General features: G+C 43.4%; 31 non-coding genes across 31 annotated transcripts; 24 read left to right on the top strand and 7 right to left on the bottom strand.

The window, feature by feature from the left end:
• Nucleotides 1-257: 257 nt before the first annotated feature.
• On the bottom strand, nucleotides 258-352 carry TRNAI-UAU (transfer RNA isoleucine (anticodon UAU)). Its single transcript has 2 exons — nucleotides 315-352; nucleotides 258-293 (listed from the first exon to the last, which is right to left on the bottom strand). It is a non-coding gene; the product is annotated as a tRNA-Ile (tRNA).
• Nucleotides 353-832: 480 nt separating this feature from the next.
• TRNAS-GCU (transfer RNA serine (anticodon GCU)) lies at nucleotides 833-909 on the top strand. The gene has a single exon. It is a non-coding gene; the product is annotated as a tRNA-Ser (tRNA).
• Nucleotides 910-1,374: 465 nt separating this feature from the next.
• TRNAT-UGU (transfer RNA threonine (anticodon UGU)) lies at nucleotides 1,375-1,446 on the top strand. Its single transcript has one exon. It is a non-coding gene; the product is annotated as a tRNA-Thr (tRNA).
• A 687-nt stretch (nucleotides 1,447-2,133) lies between these two features.
• On the top strand, nucleotides 2,134-2,215 carry TRNAS-GCU (transfer RNA serine (anticodon GCU)). The gene has a single exon. It is a non-coding gene; the product is annotated as a tRNA-Ser (tRNA).
• Nucleotides 2,216-2,761: 546 nt separating this feature from the next.
• Nucleotides 2,762-2,833, top strand: TRNAT-CGU (transfer RNA threonine (anticodon CGU)). The gene has a single exon. It is a non-coding gene; the product is annotated as a tRNA-Thr (tRNA).
• Nucleotides 2,834-4,321: 1,488 nt separating this feature from the next.
• Nucleotides 4,322-4,416, bottom strand: TRNAI-UAU (transfer RNA isoleucine (anticodon UAU)). The gene is made up of 2 exons: nucleotides 4,379-4,416; nucleotides 4,322-4,357 (listed from the first exon to the last, which is right to left on the bottom strand). It is a non-coding gene; the product is annotated as a tRNA-Ile (tRNA).
• A 480-nt stretch (nucleotides 4,417-4,896) lies between these two features.
• On the top strand, nucleotides 4,897-4,973 carry TRNAS-GCU (transfer RNA serine (anticodon GCU)). The gene has a single exon. It is a non-coding gene; the product is annotated as a tRNA-Ser (tRNA).
• Nucleotides 4,974-5,438: 465 nt separating this feature from the next.
• Nucleotides 5,439-5,510, top strand: TRNAT-UGU (transfer RNA threonine (anticodon UGU)). Its single transcript has one exon. It is a non-coding gene; the product is annotated as a tRNA-Thr (tRNA).
• Nucleotides 5,511-6,197: 687 nt separating this feature from the next.
• On the top strand, nucleotides 6,198-6,281 carry TRNAS-GCU (transfer RNA serine (anticodon GCU)). Its single transcript has one exon. It is a non-coding gene; the product is annotated as a tRNA-Ser (tRNA).
• Nucleotides 6,282-6,827: 546 nt separating this feature from the next.
• On the top strand, nucleotides 6,828-6,899 carry TRNAT-CGU (transfer RNA threonine (anticodon CGU)). The gene has a single exon. It is a non-coding gene; the product is annotated as a tRNA-Thr (tRNA).
• A 1,488-nt stretch (nucleotides 6,900-8,387) lies between these two features.
• Nucleotides 8,388-8,482, bottom strand: TRNAI-UAU (transfer RNA isoleucine (anticodon UAU)). The gene is made up of 2 exons: nucleotides 8,445-8,482; nucleotides 8,388-8,423 (listed from the first exon to the last, which is right to left on the bottom strand). It is a non-coding gene; the product is annotated as a tRNA-Ile (tRNA).
• A 480-nt stretch (nucleotides 8,483-8,962) lies between these two features.
• Nucleotides 8,963-9,039, top strand: TRNAS-GCU (transfer RNA serine (anticodon GCU)). The gene has a single exon. It is a non-coding gene; the product is annotated as a tRNA-Ser (tRNA).
• A 465-nt stretch (nucleotides 9,040-9,504) lies between these two features.
• Nucleotides 9,505-9,576, top strand: TRNAT-UGU (transfer RNA threonine (anticodon UGU)). Its single transcript has one exon. It is a non-coding gene; the product is annotated as a tRNA-Thr (tRNA).
• A 687-nt stretch (nucleotides 9,577-10,263) lies between these two features.
• On the top strand, nucleotides 10,264-10,347 carry TRNAS-GCU (transfer RNA serine (anticodon GCU)). Its single transcript has one exon. It is a non-coding gene; the product is annotated as a tRNA-Ser (tRNA).
• Nucleotides 10,348-10,893: 546 nt separating this feature from the next.
• On the top strand, nucleotides 10,894-10,965 carry TRNAT-CGU (transfer RNA threonine (anticodon CGU)). The gene has a single exon. It is a non-coding gene; the product is annotated as a tRNA-Thr (tRNA).
• A 1,499-nt stretch (nucleotides 10,966-12,464) lies between these two features.
• On the bottom strand, nucleotides 12,465-12,559 carry TRNAI-UAU (transfer RNA isoleucine (anticodon UAU)). The gene is made up of 2 exons: nucleotides 12,522-12,559; nucleotides 12,465-12,500 (listed from the first exon to the last, which is right to left on the bottom strand). It is a non-coding gene; the product is annotated as a tRNA-Ile (tRNA).
• Nucleotides 12,560-13,039: 480 nt separating this feature from the next.
• TRNAS-GCU (transfer RNA serine (anticodon GCU)) lies at nucleotides 13,040-13,116 on the top strand. Its single transcript has one exon. It is a non-coding gene; the product is annotated as a tRNA-Ser (tRNA).
• Nucleotides 13,117-13,581: 465 nt separating this feature from the next.
• TRNAT-UGU (transfer RNA threonine (anticodon UGU)) lies at nucleotides 13,582-13,653 on the top strand. The gene has a single exon. It is a non-coding gene; the product is annotated as a tRNA-Thr (tRNA).
• Nucleotides 13,654-14,340: 687 nt separating this feature from the next.
• TRNAS-GCU (transfer RNA serine (anticodon GCU)) lies at nucleotides 14,341-14,422 on the top strand. Its single transcript has one exon. It is a non-coding gene; the product is annotated as a tRNA-Ser (tRNA).
• A 546-nt stretch (nucleotides 14,423-14,968) lies between these two features.
• Nucleotides 14,969-15,040, top strand: TRNAT-CGU (transfer RNA threonine (anticodon CGU)). Its single transcript has one exon. It is a non-coding gene; the product is annotated as a tRNA-Thr (tRNA).
• Nucleotides 15,041-16,528: 1,488 nt separating this feature from the next.
• On the bottom strand, nucleotides 16,529-16,623 carry TRNAI-UAU (transfer RNA isoleucine (anticodon UAU)). The gene is made up of 2 exons: nucleotides 16,586-16,623; nucleotides 16,529-16,564 (listed from the first exon to the last, which is right to left on the bottom strand). It is a non-coding gene; the product is annotated as a tRNA-Ile (tRNA).
• A 480-nt stretch (nucleotides 16,624-17,103) lies between these two features.
• Nucleotides 17,104-17,180, top strand: TRNAS-GCU (transfer RNA serine (anticodon GCU)). The gene has a single exon. It is a non-coding gene; the product is annotated as a tRNA-Ser (tRNA).
• Nucleotides 17,181-18,397: 1,217 nt separating this feature from the next.
• TRNAS-GCU (transfer RNA serine (anticodon GCU)) lies at nucleotides 18,398-18,479 on the top strand. The gene has a single exon. It is a non-coding gene; the product is annotated as a tRNA-Ser (tRNA).
• Nucleotides 18,480-19,025: 546 nt separating this feature from the next.
• On the top strand, nucleotides 19,026-19,097 carry TRNAT-CGU (transfer RNA threonine (anticodon CGU)). The gene has a single exon. It is a non-coding gene; the product is annotated as a tRNA-Thr (tRNA).
• Nucleotides 19,098-20,589: 1,492 nt separating this feature from the next.
• On the bottom strand, nucleotides 20,590-20,684 carry TRNAI-UAU (transfer RNA isoleucine (anticodon UAU)). The gene is made up of 2 exons: nucleotides 20,647-20,684; nucleotides 20,590-20,625 (listed from the first exon to the last, which is right to left on the bottom strand). It is a non-coding gene; the product is annotated as a tRNA-Ile (tRNA).
• Nucleotides 20,685-21,706: 1,022 nt separating this feature from the next.
• TRNAT-UGU (transfer RNA threonine (anticodon UGU)) lies at nucleotides 21,707-21,778 on the top strand. The gene has a single exon. It is a non-coding gene; the product is annotated as a tRNA-Thr (tRNA).
• Nucleotides 21,779-22,465: 687 nt separating this feature from the next.
• TRNAS-GCU (transfer RNA serine (anticodon GCU)) lies at nucleotides 22,466-22,547 on the top strand. Its single transcript has one exon. It is a non-coding gene; the product is annotated as a tRNA-Ser (tRNA).
• Nucleotides 22,548-23,093: 546 nt separating this feature from the next.
• Nucleotides 23,094-23,165, top strand: TRNAT-CGU (transfer RNA threonine (anticodon CGU)). The gene has a single exon. It is a non-coding gene; the product is annotated as a tRNA-Thr (tRNA).
• A 1,488-nt stretch (nucleotides 23,166-24,653) lies between these two features.
• Nucleotides 24,654-24,748, bottom strand: TRNAI-UAU (transfer RNA isoleucine (anticodon UAU)). Its single transcript has 2 exons — nucleotides 24,711-24,748; nucleotides 24,654-24,689 (listed from the first exon to the last, which is right to left on the bottom strand). It is a non-coding gene; the product is annotated as a tRNA-Ile (tRNA).
• Nucleotides 24,749-25,228: 480 nt separating this feature from the next.
• TRNAS-GCU (transfer RNA serine (anticodon GCU)) lies at nucleotides 25,229-25,305 on the top strand. The gene has a single exon. It is a non-coding gene; the product is annotated as a tRNA-Ser (tRNA).
• A 465-nt stretch (nucleotides 25,306-25,770) lies between these two features.
• TRNAT-UGU (transfer RNA threonine (anticodon UGU)) lies at nucleotides 25,771-25,842 on the top strand. The gene has a single exon. It is a non-coding gene; the product is annotated as a tRNA-Thr (tRNA).
• Nucleotides 25,843-26,277: the final 435 nt, after the last annotated feature.

Here is a 26,277-nt window from a genome sequence, read left to right as displayed (position 1 = left end):
CAGCAGAAAATGGAGTATAATAACAGTTGACATTTTTTATTTTCTGTTCTATTTTCAAAAACCCTCCGTAGCTGTATTTAAAGCGCAAACACCCCATAAATAACTTGCAATGAGTATTCCATGTCTAAAAGGCAGAGGAGCTGTCATACAACATTAACTGACAATCAAGGAAACCTTGAGGTGAACCAAAAAATGTCCAGAACATTTATTGGTTCAATAATTCAGTTTTGAGGTGAATTAGTAAAAAGTTCCAAAGTTGCTCCAGGTGAGGCTTGAACTCACAACCTCGGCATTGCTCACTGCATGTACTGCTGTATAAGTACCGCGCGCTAACCGATTGCGCCACTGGAGCTGTTGTGTTTTGGTTTTCAACATGAAACTACACCCACAAACACACACACAAGTGTACAAAAGCACCCACAAGCTCTGGCATTGTCTTTTTAGCTGACACCAAATTATGGGTGCCTTGTAGTGCCCATATTGTGCCACTGGAGCTTACCTTTTAGCCTGATATACACTTTGCCACTGATGTTCAGCCAATGGTGCAGTCAAATGTCCCTTCTACATTTTTGTCATGCTGCAGGCAGTGCCACTGGAGCCAGCATGATGCTCTTCCTCATATTCAACACGTGTCAATTGAAACACCTCCCAATGTCATCTTGGCGATGCCTATAAACACCCCAGGACTTTGATGAATTTTTCTCAACAGCAAGTGAGGCAGTTTTCCTGCAAACGGCTGGATGTACCTCAACAAGGAACGCATTGTGGTTCTATTTTGAAGATGTTTGTGTTATTACCTGTAAAGACTTGAATGCCTAACATAATCCCTGTAGACGAGGTGGCCGAGTGGTTAAGGCGATGGACTGCTAATCTACTGTACACGCGTGGTTTCGAATCCCACCTTTGTCGATTTTAACTTTTGAAATCTTTTTTAAACATCTGCATTGCTCTAAGCACCATTGCCATTGGCTTTCAAAGAACATACAGACAAAAGTGAAAATATGCATGTTAGTTGATTAAGAAGGACACAAACAAGGTTGTCGTGTTACTGGCAGGAATGCAATCTGCTGTGCTTGACTACCCTTTGAGCCAGAATCCGGATAGAAATTTAAAAAAGCAAAGGTAATATCCATATTGTCTCTCTGCTGCCATGTACATGTTTTTTTCAACTTTCACGCATCACATCTCCTCATTAGTCACCCTAAAATTGCACGGAATACGCACAAATTAGCTGCTCCTCAAAAAATCGGCCAGAAAAAAACAGGTCAAATCACAATCATATACATACATTCTCACACACCCTTCAAATATGTCTACCCAGTAAACATCATGTTGTGTGCTCGTTGTGTTGCTGTTATGCGTCATAACCTGAGGGGCTCTGTAGCTCAGTGGCAGAGCACTGGTCTTGTAAACCAGGGGTCGTGAGTTCGATCCTCATCAGGGCCTCCAAATGGTAATTTTCTTGAACATTGTTGAATAGGAACTGATATTGCACATTGTACCTGTGCAACCTTTTACCAATGGATTCGGGCCTATAACAAAGCCACAAGCGCAAGGTGTCTGAATAGTCTGTGGGGAAGGTCGGCTTTCTGGACCTAATTTCTTCAAGAAAAAGACCTTGATAATCTTGTGATGACAGATGCAGATGATCACGGTGAAGCCCTTACTCTATTGAACAGTACAGCGGTTCTGGGTTGCACGCCTTTCTCTATTTTCAGGGACGTTGATGTGGCAAAATTTAATTGGAAAAGGGTTATTGCCATCACTCACTATTTAAATTCAATGACATCACAGGAAGCAGCAGCATCTGAACTTTGATCTTGGCTGGAAACGTTGAATGATGCCAAACACTGGGAAACTGGAGCTTGCGTTATGCTGGTTTTACTACTAATGGTGTGCCATACGGAAGCTCAAGCACCTTCCTCTGGATTAGTGTTGTGAACCCTCCAGGAGCTCTTGTTATATTTTTCTGAACTTCAACTTGATGTGTTTATCTATCAATGGCCGGGTAAGGAAGAACGAGTCAACGATCTTGTTTCTACTATGACAAACATGATCTATTTTTCACTGACTTTGCACCACCATTGTTTTATCTCTTCTTTAAGCATGGGACTCGAGCACCGTTCCCAAACAGACGAGGTGGCCGAGTGGTTAAGGCGATGGACTGCTAATCCATTGTGCTCTGCACGCGTGGGTTCGAATCCCACCTTCGTCGTATTTTTTCTTTATAGTCTGCATTTAAACATAGACCAAAGTCTTTCAACCTCCCTGTGAAAGACAGGAATGAGTACAGATATGGAAATAGAGATGTAAAAATAAGTTCATTGGTGCAGGCGGAGAATGAAATTAGTCAAAGACTTTCCTCGTAGGTTTCCATTCTTTACTATTATAGGAGCCAAAATCAGCGCAGTTAGTAAACTCCCAAGCTTACATCCCAAATTCTTTTTTCTTTTAGTTGTCTGCCTTTTACATGTTCCTTTTGCCATCATTCTGACCTGCTATCTAAACTCATGAACCTGTTCAGCATCCTACTCAATACATACATACCCGTAAAAGTACATACTCAAACGCATACCGACAATGTATCACCAACATAAGCACACACGCTTTCGCAAATCAGATGTATGATGACGTACTGAACACATGCAGAGATATACAGCCATTTTTACACAACCAGAAATTCATATACCTGGAGATCTACCTAGGTAAAACCCATGGTTTCTTTGCACTTTCTGTTGTTGGCTGTGAGCAAGCAGCAGGTGGCCTTGTAGCTCAGTGGCAGAGCACTGGTCTCGTAAACCAGGGGTCATGAGTTCAAACCTCATCAGGGCCTCGGGCGGATTATTTTCAAAAAGCACGGGGAAGAGAAGCCAGAGTTGCACCATCTACAGAGAACCTTTTATGACGGGATGCATCCTCAGAATTGAAGTCTTCCACAGAAGGAGTGAAATAGAGTTCGAGAGGAAGGCCTAATGTTTTCAGGCAAAGACTGACAAAAACCTTGCAATGTCGCATGTAGCTGCTTTGGTGAAAAGACTGTTCAAGTTCACAATGCAACGGAGGGGTGTTCCCCATCTCCATACAATCATCTCTTTGATAATGTAAACGTGCCAGGCGTGTTGAAAGACAAAGACAGACACAACCGCACATACCAGTTGAAGAAAGACAGCCAGCAAACACATTTGTATAGAGGTAAGCAAGCCTCAATTAGAGATGTGAGTCCCTCCGTTTCTGCGGGAGTCCACAAGTTTAATAAAAAATGAACACATATCTTTCATGTTCTAATGATTACCAATCTTTCTGATTAGCTCTGCATAGCTCCAATGGCTATGTGTGTGTGTGTGTGTGTATGTGCCCGTGTGTGTAGGGGAAGGGGTCGGTAGATGTGTTCACGCAGAGCAAGTTGCATACATCGCCAACAGCCATTCTCTCCTGCTCCTGTGCATCCAGTTCGGAAGCGAACCCACCCAATTGTTCTATATGTCTGCTACCCTGACCGCATTCACACATCATTGGCTATTAGTATGCAGCTTGTGGGCGCTGTCAATGGGATATAAGCACCATTCCCCATGTCTGCAATAGCTAGACCAGATTCTGAGGTATGATGAGCAGGGGTCCAGGCACTTCGCCTGACGAACGCCGGGCTTAGCCCTCCCGGGCCTAGCCCTGAGGGGCCTAACTGGGCATGGCCCTGTGTAAGGTAGGGTGAGCAGGGGACCACTTGCAACTAACCTTCGGCACCAATCAGGCATGGAGAGGTCTGTGCAAATGCCCAGCCCTTTAGCAATCTCGATCTGCAAAACCTTCAACTCCTAATTCTCATGGCTCCCAGAAGCCCTAGCCCATATGCAAATGAGGCGAGTTCCTATCAGCATCCTTGTTCTGCTTGATTTTATCAAAGTGACTGCCTGATTAGTGAAAGGGTATTTATTCTCAGAGGTTTGCTTCAAAGGCGATAATGCAGTAAATAGACAACATTATTCTTTGTAAGTTGATATTGTCTCCTGGATCCTACTCCAGTAACCCTTTTTCTACCTTTACAAATGTCTTCCGTAAGTGGTGCTCAGCAGAAAATGGAGTATAATAACAGTTGACATTTTTTATTTTCTGTTCTATTTTCAAAAACCCTCCGTAGCTGTATTTAAAGCGCAAACACCCCATAAATAACTTGCAATGAGTATTCCATGTCTAAAAGGCAGAGGAGCTGTCATACAACATTAACTGACAATCAAGGAAACCTTGAGGTGAACCAAAAAATGTCCAGAACATTTATTGGTTCAATAATTCAGTTTTGAGGTGAATTAGTAAAAAGTTCCAAAGTTGCTCCAGGTGAGGCTTGAACTCACAACCTCGGCATTGCTCACTGCATGTACTGCTGTATAAGTACCGCGCGCTAACCGATTGCGCCACTGGAGCTGCTGTGTTTTGGTTTTCGACATGAAACTACACCCACAAACACACACACAAGTGTACAAAAGCACCCACAAGCTCTGGCATTGTCTTTTTAGCTGACACCAAATTATGGGTGCCTTGTAGTGCCCATATTGTGCCACTGGAGCTTACCTTTTAGCCTGATATACACTTTGCCACTGATGTTCAGCCAATGGTGCAGTCAAATGTCCCTTCTACATTCTTGTCATGCTGCAGGCAGTGCCACTGGAGCCAGCATGATGCTCTTCCTCATATTCAACACGTGTCAATTGAAACACCTCCCAATGTCATCTTGGCGATGCCTATAAACACCCCAGGACTTTGATGAATTTTTCTCAACAGCAAGTGAGGCAGTTTTCCTGCAAACGGCTGGATGTACCTCAACAAGGAACGCATTGTGGTTCTATTTTGAAGATGTTTGTGTTATTACCTGTAAAGACTTGAATGCCTAACATAATCCCTGTAGACGAGGTGGCCGAGTGGTTAAGGCGATGGACTGCTAATCTACTGTACACGCGTGGTTTCGAATCCCACCTTTGTCGATTTTAACTTTTGAAATCTTTTTTAAACATCTGCATTGCTCTAAGCACCATTGCCATTGGCTTTCAAAGAACATACAGACAAAAGTGAAAATATGCATGTTAGTTGATTAAGAAGGACACAAACAAGGTTGTCGTGTTACTGGCAGGAATGCAATCTGCTGTGCTTGACTACCCTTTGAGCCAGAATCCGGATAGAAATTTAAAAAAGCAAAGGTAATATCCATATTGTCTCTCTGCTGCCATGTACATGTTTTTTTCAACTTTCACGCATCACATCTCCTCATTAGTCACCCTAAAATTGCACGGAATATGCACAAATTAGCTGCTCCTCAAAAAATCGGCCAGAAAAAAACAGGTCAAATCACAATCATATACATACATTCTCACACACCCTTCAAATATGTCTACCCAGTAAACATCATGCTGTGTGCTCGTTGTGTTGCTGTTATGCGTCGTAACCTGAGGGGCTCTGTAGCTCAGTGGCAGAGCACTGGTCTTGTAAACCAGGGGTCGTGAGTTCGATCCTCATCAGGACCTCCAAATGGTAATTTTCTTGAACATTGTTGAATAGGAACTGATATTGCACATTGTACCTGTGCAACCTTTTACCAATGGATTCGGGCCTATAACAAAGCCACAAGCGCAAGGTGTCTGAATAGTCTGTGGGGAAGGTCGGCTTTCTGGACCTAATTTCTTCAAGAAAAAGACCTTGATAATCTTGTGATGACAGATGCAGATGATCACGGTGAAGCCCTTACTCTATTGAACAGTACAGCGGTTCTGGGTTGCACGCCTTTCTCTATTTTCAGGGACGTTGATGTGGCAAAATTTAATTGGAAAAGGGTTATTGCCATCACTCACTATTTAAATTCAATGACATCACAGGAAGCAGCAGCATCTGAACTTTGATCTTGGCTGGAAACGTTGAATGATGCCAAACACTGGGAAACTGGAGCTTGCGTTATGCTGGTTTTACTACTAATGGTGTGCCATACGGAAGCTCAAGCACCTTCCTCTGGATTAGTGTTGTGAACCCTCCAGGAGCTCTTGTTATATTTTTCTGAACTTCAACTTGATGTGTTTATCTATCAATGGCCGGGTAAGGAAGAACGAGTCAACGATCTTGTTTCTACTATGACAAACATGATCTATTTTTCACTGACTTTGCACCACCATTGTTTTATCTCTTCTTTAAGCATGGGACTCGAGCACCGTTCCCAAACAGACGAGGTGGCCGAGTGGTTAAGGCGATGGACTGCTAATCCATTGTGCTCTGCACACGTGGGGGTTCGAATCCCACCTTCGTCGTATTTTTTCTTTATAGTCTGCATTTAAACATAGACCAAAGTCTTTCAACCTCCCTGTGAAAGACAGGAATGAGTACAGATATGGAAATAGAGATGTAAAAATAAGTTCATTGGTGCAGGCGGAGAATGAAATTAGTCAAAGACTTTCCTCGTAGGTTTCCATTCTTTACTATTATAGGAGCCAAAATCAGCGCAGTTAGTAAACTCCCAAGCTTACATCCCAAATTCTTTTTTCTTTTAGTTGTCTGCCTTTTACATGTTCCTTTTGCCATCATTCTGACCTGCTATCTAAACTCATGAACCTGTTCAGCATCCTACTCAATACATACATACCCGTAAAAGTACATACTCAAATGCATACCGACAATGTATCACCAACATAAGCACACACGCTTTCGCAAATCAGATGTATGATGACGTACTGAACACATGCAGAGATATACAGCCATTTTTACACAACCAGAAATTCATATACCTGGAGATCTACCTAGGTAAAAACCATGGTTTCTTTGCACTTTCTGTTGTTGGCTGTGAGCAAGCAGCAGGTGGCCTTGTAGCTCAGTGGCAGAGCACTGGTCTCGTAAACCAGGGGTCATGAGTTCAAACCTCATCAGGGCCTCGGGCGGATTATTTTCAAAAAGCACGGGGAAGAGAAGCCAGAGTTGCACCATCTACAGAGAACCTTTTATGACGGGATGCATCCTCATAATTGAAGTCTTCCACAGAAGGAGTGAAATAGAGTTCGAGAGGAAGGCCTAATGTTTTCAGGCAAAGACTGACAAAAACCTTGCAATGTCGCATGTAGCTGCTTTGGTGAAAAGACTGTTCAAGTTCACAATGCAACGGAGGGGTGTTCCCCATCTCCATACAATCATCTCTTTGATAATGTAAACGTGCCAGGCGTGTTGAAAGACAAAGACAGACACAACCGCACATACCAGTTGAAGAAAGACAGCCAGCAAACACATTTGTATAGAGGTAAGCAAGCCTCAATTAGAGATGTGAGTCCCTCCGTTTCTGCGGGAGTCCACAAGTTTAATAAAAAATGAACACATATCTTTCATGTTCTAATGATTACCAATCTTTCTGATTAGCTCTGCATAGCTCCAATGGCTATGTGTGTGTGTGTGTGTGTATGTGCCCGTGTGTGTAGGGGAAGGGGTCGGTAGATGTGTTCACGCAGAGCAAGTTGCATACATCGCCAACAGCCATTCTCTCCTGCTCCTGTGCATCCAGTTCGGAAGCGAACCCACCCAATTGTTCTATATGTCTGCTACCCTGACCGCATTCACACATCATTGGCTATTAGTATGCAGCTTGTGGGCGCTGTCAATGGGATATAAGCACCATTCCCCATGTCTGCAATAGCTAGACCAGATTCTGAGGTATGATGAGCAGGGGTCCAGGCACTTCGCCTGACGAACGCCGGGCTTAGCCCTCCCGGGCCTAGCCCTGAGGGGCCTAACTGGGCATGGCCCTGTGTAAGGTAGGGTGAGCAGGGGACCACTTGCAACTAACCTTCGGCACCAATCAGGCATGGAGAGGTCTGTGCAAATGCCCAGCCCTTTAGCAATCTCGATCTGCAAAACCTTCAACTCCTAATTCTCATGGCTCCCAGAAGCCCTAGCCCATATGCAAATGAGGCGAGTTCCTATCAGCATCCTTGTTCTGCTTGATTTTATCAAAGTGACTGCCTGATTAGTGAAAGGGTATTTATTCTCAGAGGTTTGCTTCAAAGGCGATAATGCAGTAAATAGACAACATTATTCTTTGTAAGTTGATATTGTCTCCTGGATCCTACTCCAGTAACCCTTTTTCTACCTTTACAAATGTCTTCCGTAAGTGGTGCTCAGCAGAAAATGGAGTATAATAACAGTTGACATTTTTTATTTTCTGTTCTATTTTCAAAAACCCTCCGTAGCTGTATTTAAAGCGCAAACACCCCATAAATAACTTGCAATGAGTATTCCATGTCTAAAAGGCAGAGGAGCTGTCATACAACATTAACTGACAATCAAGGAAACCTTGAGGTGAACCAAAAAATGTCCAGAACATTTATTGGTTCAATAATTCAGTTTTGAGGTGAATTAGTAAAAAGTTCCAAAGTTGCTCCAGGTGAGGCTAGAACTCACAACCTCGGCATTGCTCACTGCATGTACTGCTGTATAAGTACCGCGCGCTAACCGATTGCGCCACTGGAGCTGCTGTGTTTTGGTTTTCGACATGAAACTACACCCACAAACACACACACAAGTGTACAAAAGCACCCACAAGCTCTGGCATTGTCTTTTTAGCTGACACCAAATTATGGGTGCCTTGTAGTGCCCATATTGTGCCACTGGAGCTTACCTTTTAGCCTGATATACACTTTGCCACTGATGTTCAGCCAATGGTGCAGTCAAATGTCCCTTCTACATTCTTGTCATGCTGCAGGCAGTGCCACTGGAGCCAGCATGATGCTCTTCCTCATATTCAACACGTGTCAATTGAAACACCTCCCAATGTCATCTTGGCGATGCCTATAAACACCCCAGGACTTTGATGAATTTTTCTCAACAGCAAGTGAGGCAGTTTTCCTGCAAACGGCTGGATGTACCTCAACAAGGAACGCATTGTGGTTCTATTTTGAAGATGTTTGTGTTATTACCTGTAAAGACTTGAATGCCTAACATAATCCCTGTAGACGAGGTGGCCGAGTGGTTAAGGCGATGGACTGCTAATCTACTGTACACGCGTGGTTTCGAATCCCACCTTTGTCGATTTTAACTTTTGAAATCTTTTTTAAACATCTGCATTGCTCTAAGCACCATTGCCATTGGCTTTCAAAGAACATACAGACAAAAGTGAAAATATGCATGTTAGTTGATTAAGAAGGACACAAACAAGGTTGTCGTGTTACTGGCAGGAATGCAATCTGCTGTGCTTGACTACCCTTTGAGCCAGAATCCGGATAGAAATTTAAAAAAGCAAAGGTAATATCCATATTGTCTCTCTGCTGCCATGTACATGTTTTTTTCAACTTTCACGCATCACATCTCCTCATTAGTCACCCTAAAATTGCACGGAATATGCACAAATTAGCTGCTCCTCAAAAAATCGGCCAGAAAAAAACAGGTCAAATCACAATCATATACATACATTCTCACACACCCTTCAAATATGTCTACCCAGTAAACATCATGCTGTGTGCTCGTTGTGTTGCTGTTATGCGTCGTAACCTGAGGGGCTCTGTAGCTCAGTGGCAGAGCACTGGTCTTGTAAACCAGGGGTCGTGAGTTCGATCCTCATCAGGACCTCCAAATGGTAATTTTCTTGAACATTGTTGAATAGGAACTGATATTGCACATTGTACCTGTGCAACCTTTTACCAATGGATTCGGGCCTATAACAAAGCCACAAGCGCAAGGTGTCTGAATAGTCTGTGGGGAAGGTCGGCTTTCTGGACCTAATTTCTTCAAGAAAAAGACCTTGATAATCTTGTGATGACAGATGCAGATGATCACGGTGAAGCCCTTACTCTATTGAACAGTACAGCGGTTCTGGGTTGCACGCCTTTCTCTATTTTCAGGGACGTTGATGTGGCAAAATTTAATTGGAAAAGGGTTATTGCCATCACTCACTATTTAAATTCAATGACATCACAGGAAGCAGCAGCATCTGAACTTTGATCTTGGCTGGAAACGTTGAATGATGCCAAACACTGGGAAACTGGAGCTTGCGTTATGCTGGTTTTACTACTAATGGTGTGCCATACGGAAGCTCAAGCACCTTCCTCTGGATTAGTGTTGTGAACCCTCCAGGAGCTCTTGTTATATTTTTCTGAACTTCAACTTGATGTGTTTATCTATCAATGGCCGGGTAAGGAAGAACGAGTCAACGATCTTGTTTCTACTATGACAAACATGATCTATTTTTCACTGACTTTGCACCACCATTGTTTTATCTCTTCTTTAAGCATGGGACTCGAGCACCGTTCCCAAACAGACGCGGTGGCCGAGTGGTTAAGGCGATGGACTGCTAATCCATTGTGCTCTGCACACGTGGGGGTTCGAATCCCACCTTCGTCGTATTTTTTCTTTATAGTCTGCATTTAAACATAGACCAAAGTCTTTCAACCTCCCTGTGAAAGACAGGAATGAGTACAGATATGGAAATAGAGATGTAAAAATAAGTTCATTGGTGCAGGCGGAGAATGAAATTAGTCAAAGACTTTCCTCGTAGGTTTCCATTCTTTACTATTATAGGAGCCAAAATCAGCGCAGTTAGTAAACTCCCAAGCTTACATCCCAAATTCTTTTTTCTTTTAGTTGTCTGCCTTTTACATGTTCCTTTTGCCATCATTCTGACCTGCTATCTAAACTCATGAACCTGTTCAGCATCCTACTCAATACATACATACCCGTAAAAGTACATACTCAAATGCATACCGACAATGTATCACCAACATAAGCACACACGCTTTCGCAAATCAGATGTATGATGACGTACTGAACACATGCAGAGATATACAGCCATTTTTACACAACCAGAAATTCATATACCTGGAGATCTACCTAGGTAATAACCATGGTTTCTTTGCACTTTCTGTTGTTGGCTGTGAGCAAGCAGCAGGTGGCCTTGTAGCTCAGTGGCAGAGCACTGGTCTCGTAAACCAGGGGTCATGAGTTCAAACCTCATCAGGGCCTCGGGCGGATTATTTTCAAAAAGCACGGGGAAGAGAAGCCAGAGTTGCACCATCTACAGAGAACCTTTTATGACGGGATGCATCCTCATAATTGAAGTCTTCCACAGAAGGAGTGAAATAGAGTTCGAGAGGAAGGCCTAATGTTTTCAGGCAAAGACTGACAAAAACCTTGCAATGTCGCATGTAGCTGCTTTGGTGAAAAGACTGTTCAAGTTCACAATGCAACGGAGGGGTGTTCCCCATCTCCATACAATCATCTCTTTGATAATGTAAACGTGCCAGGCGTGTTGAAAGACAAAGACAGACACAACCGCACATACCAGTTGAAGAAAGACAGCCAGCAAACACATTTGTATAGAGGTAAGCAAGCCTCAATTAGAGATGTGAGTCCCTCCGTTTCTGCGGGAGTCCACAAGTTTAATAAAAAATGAACACATATCTTTCATGTTCTAATGATTACCAATCTTTCTGATTAGCTCTGCATAGCTCCAATGGCTATGTGTGTGTGTGTGTGTGTATGTGCCCGTGTGTGTAGGGGAAGGGGTCGGTAGATGTGTTCACGCAGAGCAAGTTGCATACATCGCCAACAGCCATTCTCTCCTGCTCCTGTGCATCCAGTTCGGAAGCGAACCCACCCAATTGTTCTATATGTCTGCTACCCTGACCGCATTCACACATCATTGGCTATTAGTATGCAGCTTGTGGGCGCTGTCAATGGGATATAAGCACCATTCCCCATGTCTGCAATAGCTAGACCAGATTCTGAGGTATGATGAGCAGGGGTCCAGGCACTTCGCCTGACGAACGCCTGACAAACGCCGGGCTTAGCCCTGCCGGGCCTAGCCCTGAGGGGCCTAACTGGGCATGGCCCTGTGTAAGGTAGGGTGAGCAGGGGACCACTTGCAACTAACCTTCGGCACCAATCAGGCATGGAGAGGTCTGTGCAAATGCCCAGCCCTTTAGCAATCTCGATCTGCAAAACCTTCAACTCCTAATTCTCATGGCTCCCAGAAGCCCTAGCCCATATGCAAATGAGGCGAGTTCCTATCAGCATCCTTGTTCTGCTTGATTTTATCAAAGTGACTGCCTGATTAGTGAAAGGGTATTTATTCTCAGAGGTTTGCTTCAAAGGCGATAATGCAGTAAATAGACAACATTATTCTTTGTAAGTTGATATTGTCTCCTGGATCCTACTCCAGTAACCCTTTTTCTACCTTTACAAATGTCTTCCGTAAGTGGTGCTCAGCAGAAAATGGAGTATAATAACAGTTGACATTTTTTATTTTCTGTTCTATTTTCAAAAACCCTCCGTAGCTGTATTTAAAGCGCAAACACCCCATAAATAACTTGCAATGAGTATTCCATGTCTAAAAGGCAGAGGAGCTGTCATACAACATTAACTGACAATCAAGGAAACCTTGAGGTGAACCAAAAAATGTCCAGAACATTTATTGGTTCAATAATTCAGTTTTGAGGTGAATTAGTAAAAAGTTCCAAAGTTGCTCCAGGTGAGGCTTGAACTCACAACCTCGGCATTGCTCACTGCATGTACTGCTGTATAAGTACCGCGCGCTAACCGATTGCGCCACTGGAGCTGCTGTGTTTTGGTTTTCAACATGAAACTACACCCACAAACACACACACAAGTGTACAAAAGCACCCACAAGCTCTGGCATTGTCTTTTTAGCTGACACCAAATTATGGGTGCCTTGTAGTGCCCATATTGTGCCACTGGAGCTTACCTTTTAGCCTGATATACACTTTGCCACTGATGTTCAGCCAATGGTGCAGTCAAATGTCCCTTCTACATTTTTGTCATGCTGCAGGCAGTGCCACTGGAGCCAGCATGATGCTCTTCCTCATATTCAACACGTGTCAATTGAAACACCTCCCAATGTCATCTTGGCGATGCCTATAAACACCCCAGGACTTTGATGAATTTTTCTCAACAGCAAGTGAGGCAGTTTTCCTGCAAACGGCTGGATGTACCTCAACAAGGAACGCATTGTGGTTCTATTTTGAAGATGTTTGTGTTATTACCTGTAAAGACTTGAATGCCTAACATAATCCCTGTAGACGAGGTGGCCGAGTGGTTAAGGCGATGGACTGCTAATCTACTGTACACGCGTGGTTTCGAATCCCACCTTTGTCGATTTTAACTTTTGAAATCTTTTTTAAACATCTGCATTGCTCTAAGCACCATTGCCATTGGCTTTCAAAGAACATACAGACAAAAGTGAAAATATGCATGTTAGTTGATTAAGAAGGACACAAACAAGGTTGTCGTGTTACTGGCAGGAATGCAATCTGCTGTGCTTGACTACCCTTTGAGCCAGAATCCGGATAGAAATTTAAAAAAGCAAAGGTAATATCCATATTGTCTCTCTGCTGCCATGTACATGTTTTTTTCAACTTTCACGCATCACATCTCCTCATTAGTCACCCTAAAATTGCACGGAATACGCACAAATTAGCTGCTCCTCAAAAAATCGGCCAGAAAAAAACAGGTCAAATCACAATCATATACATACATTCTCACACACCCTTCAAATATGTCTACCCAGTAAACATCATGTTGTGTGCTCGTTGTGTTGCTGTTATGCGTCATAACCTGAGGGGCTCTGTAGCTCAGTGGCAGAGCACTGGTCTTGTAAACCAGGGGTCGTGAGTTCGATCCTCATCAGGGCCTCCAAATGGTAATTTTCTTGAACATTGTTGAATAGGAACTGATATTGCACATTGTACCTGTGCAACCTTTTACCAATGGATTCGGGCCTATAACAAAGCCACAAGCGCAAGGTGTCTGAATAGTCTGTGGGGAAGGTCGGCTTTCTGGACCTAATTTCTTCAAGAAAAAGACCTTGATAATCTTGTGATGACAGATGCAGATGATCACGGTGAAGCCCTTACTCTATTGAACAGTACAGCGGTTCTGGGTTGCACGCCTTTCTCTATTTTCAGGGACGTTGATGTGGCAAAATTTAATTGGAAAAGGGTTATTGCCATCACTCACTATTTAAATTCAATGACATCACAGGAAGCAGCAGCATCTGAACTTTGATCTTGGCTGGAAACGTTGAATGATGCCAAACACTGGGAAACTGGAGCTTGCGTTATGCTGGTTTTACTACTAATGGTGTGCCATACGGAAGCTCAAGCACCTTCCTCTGGATTAGTGTTGTGAACCCTCCAGGAGCTCTTGTTATATTTTTCTGAACTTCAACTTGATGTGTTTATCTATCAATGGCCGGGTAAGGAAGAACGAGTCAACGATCTTGTTTCTACTATGACAAACATGATCTATTTTTCACTGACTTTGCACCACCATTGTTTTATCTCTTCTTTAAGCATGGGACTCGAGCACCGTTCCCAAACAGACGAGGTGGCCGAGTGGTTAAGGCGATGGTCTGCTAATCCATTGTGCTCTGCACGCGTGGGTTCGAATCCCACCTTCGTCGTATTTTTTCTTTATAGTCTGCATTTAAACATAGACCAAAGTCTTTCAACCTCCCTGTGAAAGACAGGAATGAGTACAGATATGGAAATAGAGATGTAAAAATAAGTTCATTGGTGCAGGCGGAGAATGAAATTAGTCAAAGACTTTCCTCGTAGGTTTCCATTCTTTACTATTATAGGAGCCAAAATCAGCGCAGTTAGTAAACTCCCAAGCTTACATCCCAAATTCTTTTTTCTTTTAGTTGTCTGCCTTTTACATGTTCCTTTTGCCATCATTCTGACCTGCTATCTAAACTCATGAACCTGTTCAGCATCCTACTCAATACATACATACCCGTAAAAGTACATACTCAAACGCATACCGACAATGTATCACCAACATAAGCACACACGCTTTCGCAAATCAGATGTATGATGACGTACTGAACACATGCAGAGATATACAGCCATTTTTACACAACCAGAAATTCATATACCTGGAGATCTACCTAGGTAAAACCCATGGTTTCTTTGCACTTTCTGTTGTTGGCTGTGAGCAAGCAGCAAGTGGCCTTGTAGCTCAGTGGCAGAGCACTGGTCTCGTAAACCAGGGGTCATGAGTTCAAACCTCATCAGGTCCTCGGGCGGATTATTTTCAAAAAGCACGGGGAAGAGAAGCCAGAGTTGCACCATCTACAGAGAACCTTTTATGACGGGATGCATCCTCATAATTGAAGTCTTCCACAGAAGGAGTGAAATAGAGTTCGAGAGGAAGGCCTAATGTTTTCAGGCAAAGACTGACAAAAACCTTGCAATGTCGCATGTAGCTGCTTTGGTGAAAAGACTGTTCAAGTTCACAATGCAACGGAGGGGTGTTCCCCATCTCCATACAATCATCTCTTTGATAATGTAAACGTGCCAGGCGTGTTGAAAGACAAAGACAGACACAACCGCACATACCAGTTGAAGAAAGACAGCCAGCAAACACATTTGTATAGAGGTAAGCAAGCCTCAATTAGAGATGTGAGTCCCTCCGTTTCTGCGGGAGTCCACAAGTTTAATAAAAAATGAACACATATCTTTCATGTTCTAATGATTACCAATCTTTCTGATTAGCTCTGCATAGCTCCAATAGCTATGTGTGTGTGTGTGTGTGTATGTGCCCATGTGTGTAGGGGAAGGGGTCGGTAGATGTGTTCACGCAGAGCAAGTTGCATACATCGCCAACAGCCATTCTCTCCTGCTCCTGTGCATCCAGTTCGGAAGCGAACCCACCCAATTGTTCTATATGTCTGCTACCCTGACCGCATTCACACATCATTGGCTATTAGTATGCAGCTTGTGGGCGCTGTCAATGGGATATAAGCACCATTCCCCATGTCTGCAATAGCTAGACCAGATTCTGAGGTATGATGAGCAGGGGTCCAGGCACTTCGCCTGACGAACGCCGGGCTTAGCCCTGGCGGGCCTAGCCCTGAGGGGCCTAACTGGGCATGGCCCTGTGTAAGGTAGGGTGAGCAGGGGACCACTTGCAACTAACCTTCGGCACCAATCAGGCATGGAGAGGTCTGTGCAAATGCCCAGCCCTTTAGCAATCTCGATCTGCAAAACCTTCAACTCCTAATTCTCATGGCTCCCAGAAGCCCTAGCCCATATGCAAATGAGGCGAGTTCCTATCAGCATCCTTGTTCTGCTTGATTTTATCAAAGTGACTGCCTGATTAGTGAAAGGGTATTTATTCTCAGCGGTTTGCTTCAAAGGCGATAATGCAGTAAATAGACAACATTATTCTTTGTAAGTTGATATTGTCTCCTGGATCCTACTCCAGTAACCCTTTTTCTACCTTTACAAATGTCTTCCGTAAGTGGTGCTCAGCAGAAAATGGAGTATAATAACAGTTGACATTTTTTATTTTCTGTTCTATTTTCAAAAACCCTCCGTAGCTGTATTTAAAGCGCAAACACCCCATAAATAACTTGCAATGAGTATTCCATGTCTAAAAGGCAGAGGAGCTGTCATACAACATTAACTGACAATCAAGGAAACCTTGAGGTGAACCAAAAAATGTCCAGAACATTTATTGGTTCAATAATTCAGTTTTGAGGTGAATTAGTAAAAAGTTCCAAAGTTGCTCCAGGTGAGGCTTGAACTCACAACCTCGGCATTGCTCACTGCATGTACTGCTGTATAAGTACCGCGCGCTAACCGATTGCGCCACTGGAGCTGCTGTGTTTTGGTTTTCGACATGAAACTACACCCACAAACACACACACAAGTGTACAAAAGCACCCACAAGCTCTGGCATTGTCTTTTTAGCTGACACCAAATTATGGGTGCCTTGTAGTGCCCATATTGTGCCACTGGAGCTTACCTTTTAGCCTGATATACACTTTGCCACTGATGTTCAGCCAATGGTGCAGTCAAATGTCCCTTCTACATTTTTGTCATGCTGCAGGCAGTGCCACTGGAGCCAGCATGATGCTCTTCCTCATATTCAACACGTGTCAATTGAAACACCTCCCAATGTCATCTTGGCGATGCCTATAAACACCCCAGGACTTTGATGAATTTTTCTCAACAGCAAGTGAGGCAGTTTTCCTGCAAACGGCTGGATGTACCTCAACAAGGAACGCATTGTGGTTCTATTTTGAAGATGTTTGTGTTATTACCTGTAAAGACTTGAATGCCTAACATAATCCCTGTAGACGAGGTGGCCGAGTGGTTAAGGCGATGGACTGCTAATCTACTGTACACGCGTGGTTTCGAATCCCACCTTTGTCGATTTTAACTTTTGAAATCTTTTTTAAACATCTGCATTGCTCTAAGCACCATTGCCATTGGCTTTCAAAGAACATACAGACAAAAGTGAAAATATGCATGTTAGTTGATTAAGAAGGACACAAACAAGGTTGTCGTGTTACTGGCAGGAATGCAATCTGCTGTGCTTGACTACCCTTTGAGCCAGAATCCGGATAGAAATTTAAAAAAGCAAAGGTAATATCCATATTGTCTCTCTGCTGCCATGTACATGTTTTTTTCAACTTTCACGCATCACATCTCCTCATTAGTCACCCTAAAATTGCACGGAATACGCACAAATTAGCTGCTCCTCAAAAAATCGGCCAGAAAAAAACAGGTCAAATCACAATCATATACATACATTCTCACACACCCTTCAAATATGTCTACCCAGTAAACATCATGTTGTGTGCTCGTTGTGTTGCTGTTATGCGTCGTAACCTGAGGGGCTCTGTAGCTCAGTGGCAGAGCACTGGTCTTGTAAACCGTGAGTTCGATCCTCATCAGGGCCTCCAAATGGTAATTTTCTTGAACATTGTTGAATAGGAACTGATATTGCACATTGTACCTGTGCAACCTTTTACCAATGGATTCGGGCCTATAACAAAGCCACAAGCGCAAGGTGTCTGAATAGTCTGTGGGGAAGGTCGGCTTTCTGGACCTAATTTCTTCAAGAAAAAGACCTTGATAATCTTGTGATGACAGATGCAGATGATCACGGTGAAGCCCTTACTCTATTGAACAGTACAGCGGTTCTGGGTTGCACGCCTTTCTCTATTTTCAGGGACGTTGATGTGGCAAAATTTAATTGGAAAAGGGTTATTGCCATCACTCACTATTTAAATTCAATGACATCACAGGAAGCAGCAGCATCTGAACTTTGATCTTGGCTGGAAACGTTGAATGATGCCAAACACTGGGAAACTGGAGCTTGCGTTATGCTGGTTTTACTACTAATGGTGTGCCATACGGAAGCTCAAGCACCTTCCTCTGGATTAGTGTTGTGAACCCTCCAGGAGCTCTTGTTATATTTTTCTGAACTTCAACTTGATGTGTTTATCTATCAATGGCCGGGTAAGGAAGAACGAGTCAACGATCTTGTTTCTATTATGACAAACATGATCTATTTTTCACTGACTTTGCACCACCATTGTTTTATCTCTTCTTTAAGCATGGGATTCGAGCACCGTTCCCAAACAGACGAGGTGGCCGAGTGGTTAAGGCGATGGACTGCTAATCCATTGTGCTCTGCACGCGTGGGTTCGAATCCCACCTTCGTCGTATTTTTTCTTTATAGTCTGCATTTAAACATAGACCAAAGTCTTTCAACCTCCCTGTGAAAGACAGGAATGAGTACAGATATGGAAATAGAGATGTAAAAATAAGTTCATTGGTGCAGGCGGAGAATGAAATTAGTCAAAGACTTTCCTCGTAGGTTTCCATTCTTTACTATTATAGGAGCCAAAATCAGCGCAGTTAGTAAACTCCCAAGCTTACATCCCAAATTCTTTTTTCTTTTAGTTGTCTGCCTTTTACATGTTCCTTTTGCCATCATTCTGACCTGCTATCTAAACTCATGAACCTGTTCAGCATCCTACTCAATACATACATACCCGTAAAAGTACATACTCAAACGCATACCGACAATGTATCACCAACATAAGCACACACGCTTTCGCAAATCAGATGTATGATGACGTACTGAACACATGCAGAGATATACAGCCATTTTTACACAACCAGAAATTCATATACCTGGAGATCTACCTAGGTAAAACCCATGGTTTCTTTGCACTTTCTGTTGTTGGCTGTGAGCAAGCAGCAGGTGGCTTTGTAGCTCAGTGGCAGAGCACTGGTCTCGTAAACCAGGGGTCATGAGCTCAAACCTCATCAGGGCCTCGGGCGGATTATTTTCAAAAAGCACGGGGAAGAGAAGCCAGAGTTGCACCATCTACAGAGAACCTTTTATGACGGGATGCATCCTCATAATTGAAGTCTTCCACAGAAGGAGTGAAATAGAGTTCGAGAGGAAGGCCTAATGTTTTCAGGCAAAGACTGACAAAAACCTTGCAATGTCGCATGTAGCTGCTTTGGTGAAAAGACTGTTCAAGTTCACAATGCAACGGAGGGGTGTTCCCCATCTCCATACAATCATCTCTTTGATAATGTAAACGTGCCAGGCGTGTTGAAAGACAAAGACAGACACAACCGCACATACCAGTTGAAGAAAGACAGCCAGCAAACACATTTGTATAGAGGTAAGCAAGCCTCAATTAGAGATGTGAGTCCCTCCGTTTCTGCGGGAGTCCACAAGTTTAATAAAAAATGAACACATATCTTTCATGTTCTAATGATTACCAATCTTTCTGATTAGCTCTGCATAGCTCCAATGGCTATGTGTGTGTGTGTGTGTGTGTGTATGTGCCCGTGTGTGTAGGGGAAGGGGTCGGTAGATGTGTTCACGCAGAGCAAGTTGCATACATCGCCAACAGCCATTCTCTCCTGCTCCTGTGCATCCAGTTCGGAAGCGAACCCACCCAATTGTTCTATATGTCTGCTACCCTGACCGCATTCACACATCATTGGCTATTAGTATGCAGCTTGTGGGCGCTGTCAATGGGATATAAGCACCATTCCCCATGTCTGCAATAGCTAGACCAGATTCTGAGGTATGATGAGCAGGGGTCCAGGCACTTCGCCTGACAAACGCCGGGCTTAGCCCTGCCGGGCCTAGCCCTGAGGGGCCTAACTGGGCATGGCCCTGTGTAAGGTAGGGTGAGCAGGGGACCACTTGCAACTAACCTTCGGCACCAATCAGGCATGGAGAGGTCTGTGCAAATGCCCAGCCCTTTAGCAATCTCGATCTGCAAAACCTTCAACTCCTAATTCTCATGGCTCCCAGAAGCCCTAGCCCATATGCAAATGAGGCGAGTTCCTATCAGCATCCTTGTTCTGCTTGATTTTATCAAAGTGACTGCCTGATTAGTGAAAGGGTATTTATTCTCAGAGGTTTGCTTCAAAGGCGATAATGCAGTAAATAGACAACATTATTCTTTGTAAGTTGATATTGTCTCCTGGATCCTACTCCAGTAACCCTTTTTCTACCTTTACAAATGTCTTCCGTAAGTGGTGCTCAGCAGAAAATGGAGTATAATAACAGTTGACATTTTTTATTTTCTGTTCTATTTTCAAAAACCCTCCGTAGCTGTATTTAAAGCGCAAACACCCCATAAATAACTTGCAATGAGTATTCCACGTCTAAAAGGCAGAGGAGCTGTCATACAACATTAACTGACAATCAAGGAAACCTTGAGGTGAACCAAAAAATGTCCAGAACATTTATTGGTTCAATAATTCAGTTTTGAGGTGAATTAGTAAAAAGTTCCAAAGTTGCTCCAGGTGAGGCTTGAACTCACAACCTCGGCATTGCTCACTGCATGTACTGCTGTATAAGTACCGCGCGCTAACCGATTGCGCCACTGGAGCTGCTGTGTTTTGGTTTTCGACATGAAACTACACCCACAAACACACACACAAGTGTACAAAAGCACCCACAAGCTCTGGCATTGTCTTTTTAGCTGACACCAAATTATGGGTGCCTTGTAGTGCCCATATTGTGCCACTGGAGCTTACCTTTTAGCCTGATATACACTTTGCCACTGATGTTCAGCCAATGGTGCAGTCAAATGTCCCTTCTACATTTTTGTCATGCTGCAGGCAGTGCCACTGGAGCCAGCATGATGCTCTTCCTCATATTCAACACGTGTCAATTGAAACACCTCCCAATGTCATCTTGGCGATGCCTATAAACACCCCAGGACTTTGATGAATTTTTCTCAACAGCAAGTGAGGCAGTTTTCCTGCAAACGGCTGGATGTACCTCAACAAGGAACGCATTGTGGTTCTATTTTGAAGATGTTTGTGTTATTACCTGTAAAGACTTGAATGCCTAACATAATCCCTGTAGACGAGGTGGCCGAGTGGTTAAGGCGATGGACTGCTAATCTGCTGTACACGCGTGGTTTCGAATCCCACCTTTGTCGATTTTAACTTTTGAAATCTTTTTTAAACATCTGCATTGCTCTAAGCACCATTGCCATTGGCTTTCAAAGAACATACAGACAAAAGTGAAAATATGCATGTTAGTTGATTAAGAAGGACACAAACAAGGTTGTCGTGTTACTGGCAGGAATGCAATCTGCTGTGCTTGACTACCCTTTGAGCCAGAATCCGGATAGAAATTTAAAAAAGCAAAGGTAATATCCATATTGTCTCTCTGCTGCCATGTACATGTTTTTTTCAACTTTCACGCATCACATCTCCTCATTAGTCACCCTAAAATTGCACGGAATACGCACAAATTAGCTGCTCCTCAAAAAATCGGCCAGAAAAAAACAGGTCAAATCACAATCATATACATACATTCTCACACACCCTTCAAATATGTCTACCCAGTAAACATCATGTTGTGTGCTCGTTGTGTTGCTGTTATGCGTCATAACCTGAGGGGCTCTGTAGCTCAGTGGCAGAGCACTGGTCTTGTAAGCCAGGGGTCGTGAGTTCGATCCTCATCAGGGCCTCCAAATGGTAATTTTCTTGAACATTGTTGAATAGGAACTGATATTGCACATTGTACCTGTGCAACCTTTTACCAATGGATTCGGGCCTATAACAAAGCCACAAGCGCAAGGTGTCTGAATAGTCTGTGGGGAAGGTCGGCTTTCTGGACCTAATTTCTTCAAGAAAAAGACCTTGATAATCTTGTGATGACAGATGCAGATGATCACGGTGAAGCCCTTACTCTATTGAACAGTACAGCGGTTCTGGGTTGCACGCCTTTCTCTATTTTCAGGGACGTTGATGTGGCAAAATTTAATTGGAAAAGGGTTATTGCCATCACTCACTATTTAAATTCAATGACATCACAGGAAGCAGCAGCATCTGAACTTTGATCTTGGCTGGAAACGTTGAATGATGCCAAACACTGGGAAACTGGAGCTTGCGTTATGCTGGTTTTACTACTAATGGTGTGCCATACGGAAGCTCAAGCACCTTCCTCTGGATTAGTGTTGTGAACCCTCCAGGAGCTCTTGTTATATTTTTCTGAACTTCAACTTGATGTGTTTATCTATCAATGGCCGGGTAAGGAAGAACGAGTCAACGATCTTGTTTCTACTATGACAAACATGATCTATTTTTCACTGACTTTGCACCACCATTGTTTTATCTCTTCTTTAAGCATGGGACTCGAGCACCCTTCCCAAACAGACGAGGTGGCCGAGTGGTTAAGGCGATGGTCTGCTAATCCATTGTGCTCTGCACGCGTGGGTTCGAATCCCACCTTCGTCGTATTTTTTCTTTATAGTCTGCATTTAAACATAGACCAAAGTCTTTCAACCTCCCTGTGAAAGACAGGAATGAGTACAGATATGGAAATAGAGATGTAAAAATAAGTTCATTGGTGCAGGCGGAGAATGAAATTAGTCAAAGACTTTCCTCGTAGGTTTCCATTCTTTACTATTATAGGAGCCAAAATCAGCGCAGTTAGTAAACTCCCAAGCTTACATCCCAAATTCTTTTTTCTTTTAGTTGTCTGCCTTTTACATGTTCCTTTTGCCATCATTCTGACCTGCTATCTAAACTCATGAACCTGTTCAGCATCCTACTCAATACATACATACCCGTAAAAGTACATACTCAAACGCATACCGACAATGTATCACCAACATAAGCACACACGCTTTCGCAAATCAGATGTATGATGACGTACTGAACACATGCAGAGATATACAGCCATTTTTACACAACCAGAAATTCATATACCTGGAGATCTACCTAGGTAAAACCCATGGTTTCTTTGCACTTTCTGTTGTTGGCTGTGAGCAAGCAGCAAGTGGCCTTGTAGCTCAGTGGCAGAGCACTGGTCTCGTAAACCAGGGGTCATGAGTTCAAACCTCATCAGGGCCTCGGGCGGATTATTTTCAAAAAGCACGGGGAAGAGAAGCCAGAGTTGCACCATCTACAGAGAACCTTTTATGACGGGATGCATCCTCATAATTGAAGTCTTCCACAGAAGGAGTGAAATAGAGTTCGAGAGGAAGGCCTAATGTTTTCAGGCAAAGACTGACAAAAACCTTGCAATGTCGCATGTAGCTGCTTTGGTGAAAAGACTGTTCAAGTTCACAATGCAACGGAGGGGTGTTCCCCATCTCCATACAATCATCTCTTTGATAATGTAAACGTGCCAGGCGTGTTGAAAGACAAAGACAGACACAACCGCACATACCAGTTGAAGAAAGACAGCCAGCAAACACATTTGTATAGAGGTAAGCAAGCCTCAATTAGAGATGTGAGTCCCTCCGTTTCTGCGGGAGTCCACAAGTTTAATAAAAAATGAACACATATCTTTCATGTTCTAATGATTACCAATCTTTCTGATTAGCTCTGCATAGCTCCAATAGCTATGTGTGTGTGTGTGTGTGTATGTGCCCGTGTGTGTAGGGGAAGGGGTCGGTAGATGTGTTCACGCAGAGCAAGTTGCATACATCGCCAACAGCCATTCTCTCCTGCTCCTGTGCATCCAGTTCGGAAGCGAACCCACCCAATTGTTCTATATGTCTGCTACCCTGACCGCATTCACACATCATTGGCTATTAGTATGCAGCTTGTGGGCGCTGTCAATGGGATATAAGCACCATTCCCCATGTCTGCAATAGCTAGACCAGATTCTGAGGTATGATGAGCAGGGGTCCAGGCACTTCGCCTGACGAACGCCGGGCTTAGCCCTGCCGGGCCTAGCCCTGAGGGGCCTAACTGGGCATGGCCCTGTGTAAGGTAGGGTGAGCAGGGGACCACTTGCAACTAACCTTCGGCACCAATCAGGCATGGAGAGGTCTGTGCAAATGCCCAGCCCTTTAGCAATCTCGATCTGCAAAACCTTCAACTCCTAATTCTCATGGCTCCCAGAAGCCCTAGCCCATATGCAAATGAGGCGAGTTCCTATCAGCATCCTTGTTCTGCTTGATTTTATCAAAGTGACTGCCTGATTAGTGAAAGGGTATTTATTCTCAGAGGTTTGCTTCAAAGGCGATAATGCAGTAAATAGACAACATTATTCTTTGTAAGTTGATATTGTCTCCTGGATCCTACTCCAGTAACCCTTTTTCTACCTTTACAAATGTCTTCCGTAAGTGGTGCTCAGCAGAAAATGGAGTATAATAACAGTTGACATTTTTTATTTTCTGTTCTATTTTCAAAAACCCTCCGTAGCTGTATTTAAAGCGCAAACACCCCATAAATAACTTGCAATGAGTATTCCATGTCTAAAAGGCAGAGGAGCTGTCATACAACATTAACTGACAATCAAGGAAACCTTGAGGTGAACCAAAAAATGTCCAGAACATTTATTGGTTCAATAATTCAGTTTTGAGGTGAATTAGTAAAAAGTTCCAAAGTTGCTCCAGGTGAGGCTTGAACTCACAACCTCGGCATTGCTCACTGCATGTACTGCTGTATAAGTACCGCGCGCTAACCGATTGCGCCACTGGAGCTGCTGTGTTTTGGTTTTCAACATGAAACTACACCCACAAACACACACACAAGTGTACAAAAGCACCCACAAGCTCTGGCATTGTCTTTTTAGCTGACACCAAATTATGGGTGCCTTGTAGTGCCCATATTGTGCCACTGGAGCTTACCTTTTAGCCTGATATACACTTTGCCACTGATGTTCAGCCAATGGTGCAGTCAAATGTCCCTTCTACATTTTTGTCATGCTGCAGGCAGTGCCACTGGAGCCAGCATGATGCTCTTCCTCATATTCAACACGTGTCAATTGAAACACCTCCCAATGTCATCTTGGCGATGCCTATAAACACCCCAGGACTTTGATGAATTTTTCTCAACAGCAAGTGAGGCAGTTTTCCTGCAAACGGCTGGATGTACCTCAACAAGGAACGCATTGTGGTTCTATTTTGAAGATGTTTGTGTTATTACCTGTAAAGACTTGAATGCCTAACATAATCCCTGTAGACGAGGTGGCCGAGTGGTTAAGGCGATGGACTGCTAATCTACTGTACACGCGTGGTTTCGAATCCCACCTTTGTCGATTTTAACTTTTGAAATCTTTTTTAAACATCTGCATTGCTCTAAGCACCATTGCCATTGGCTTTCAAAGAACATACAGACAAAAGTGAAAATATGCATGTTAGTTGATTAAGAAGGACACAAACAAGGTTGTCGTGTTACTGGCAGGAATGCAATCTGCTGTGCTTGACTACCCTTTGAGCCAGAATCCGGATAGAAATTTAAAAAAGCAAAGGTAATATCCATATTGTCTCTCTGCTGCCATGTACATGTTTTTTTCAACTTTCACGCATCACATCTCCTCATTAGTCACCCTAAAATTGCACGGAATACGCACAAATTAGCTGCTCCTCAAAAAATCGGCCAGAAAAAAACAGGTCAAATCACAATCATATACATACATTCTCACACACCCTTCAAATATGTCTACCCAGTAAACATCATGTTGTGTGCTCGTTGTGTTGCTGTTATGCGTCATAACCTGAGGGGCTCTGTAGCTCAGTGGCAGAGCACTGGTCTTGTAAACCAGGGGTCGTGAGTTCGATCCTCATCAGGGCCTCCAAATGGTAATTTTCTTGAACATTGTTGAATAGGAACTGATATTGCACATTGTACCTGTGCAACCTTTTACCAATGGATTCGGGCCTATAACAAAGCCACAAGCGCAAGGTGTCTGAATAGTCTGTGGGGAAGGTCGGCTTTCTGGACCTAATTTCTTCAAGAAAAAGACCTTGATAATCTTGTGATGACAGATGCAGATGATCACGGTGAAGCCCTTACTCTATTGAACAGTACAGCGGTTCTGGGTTGCACGCCTTTCTCTATTTTCAGGGACGTTGATGTGGCAAAATTTAATTGGAAAAGGGTTATTGCCATCACTCACTATTTAAATTCAATGACATCACAGGAAGCAGCAGCATCTGAACTTTGATCTTGGCTGGAAACGTTGAATGATGCCAAACACTGGGAAACTGGAGCTTGCGTTATGCTGGTT

Source organism: Ambystoma mexicanum, chromosome 13 (genome assembly GCF_040938575.1).
Source record: "Ambystoma mexicanum isolate Mex_15411 chromosome 13, UKY_AmexF1_1, whole genome shotgun sequence".
Lineage (NCBI taxonomy): Eukaryota > Metazoa > Chordata > Amphibia > Caudata > Ambystomatidae > Ambystoma > Ambystoma mexicanum.
Note: the sequence above shows the minus strand (reverse complement) of the source record. Positions and strands in the feature narration are given on the sequence as shown.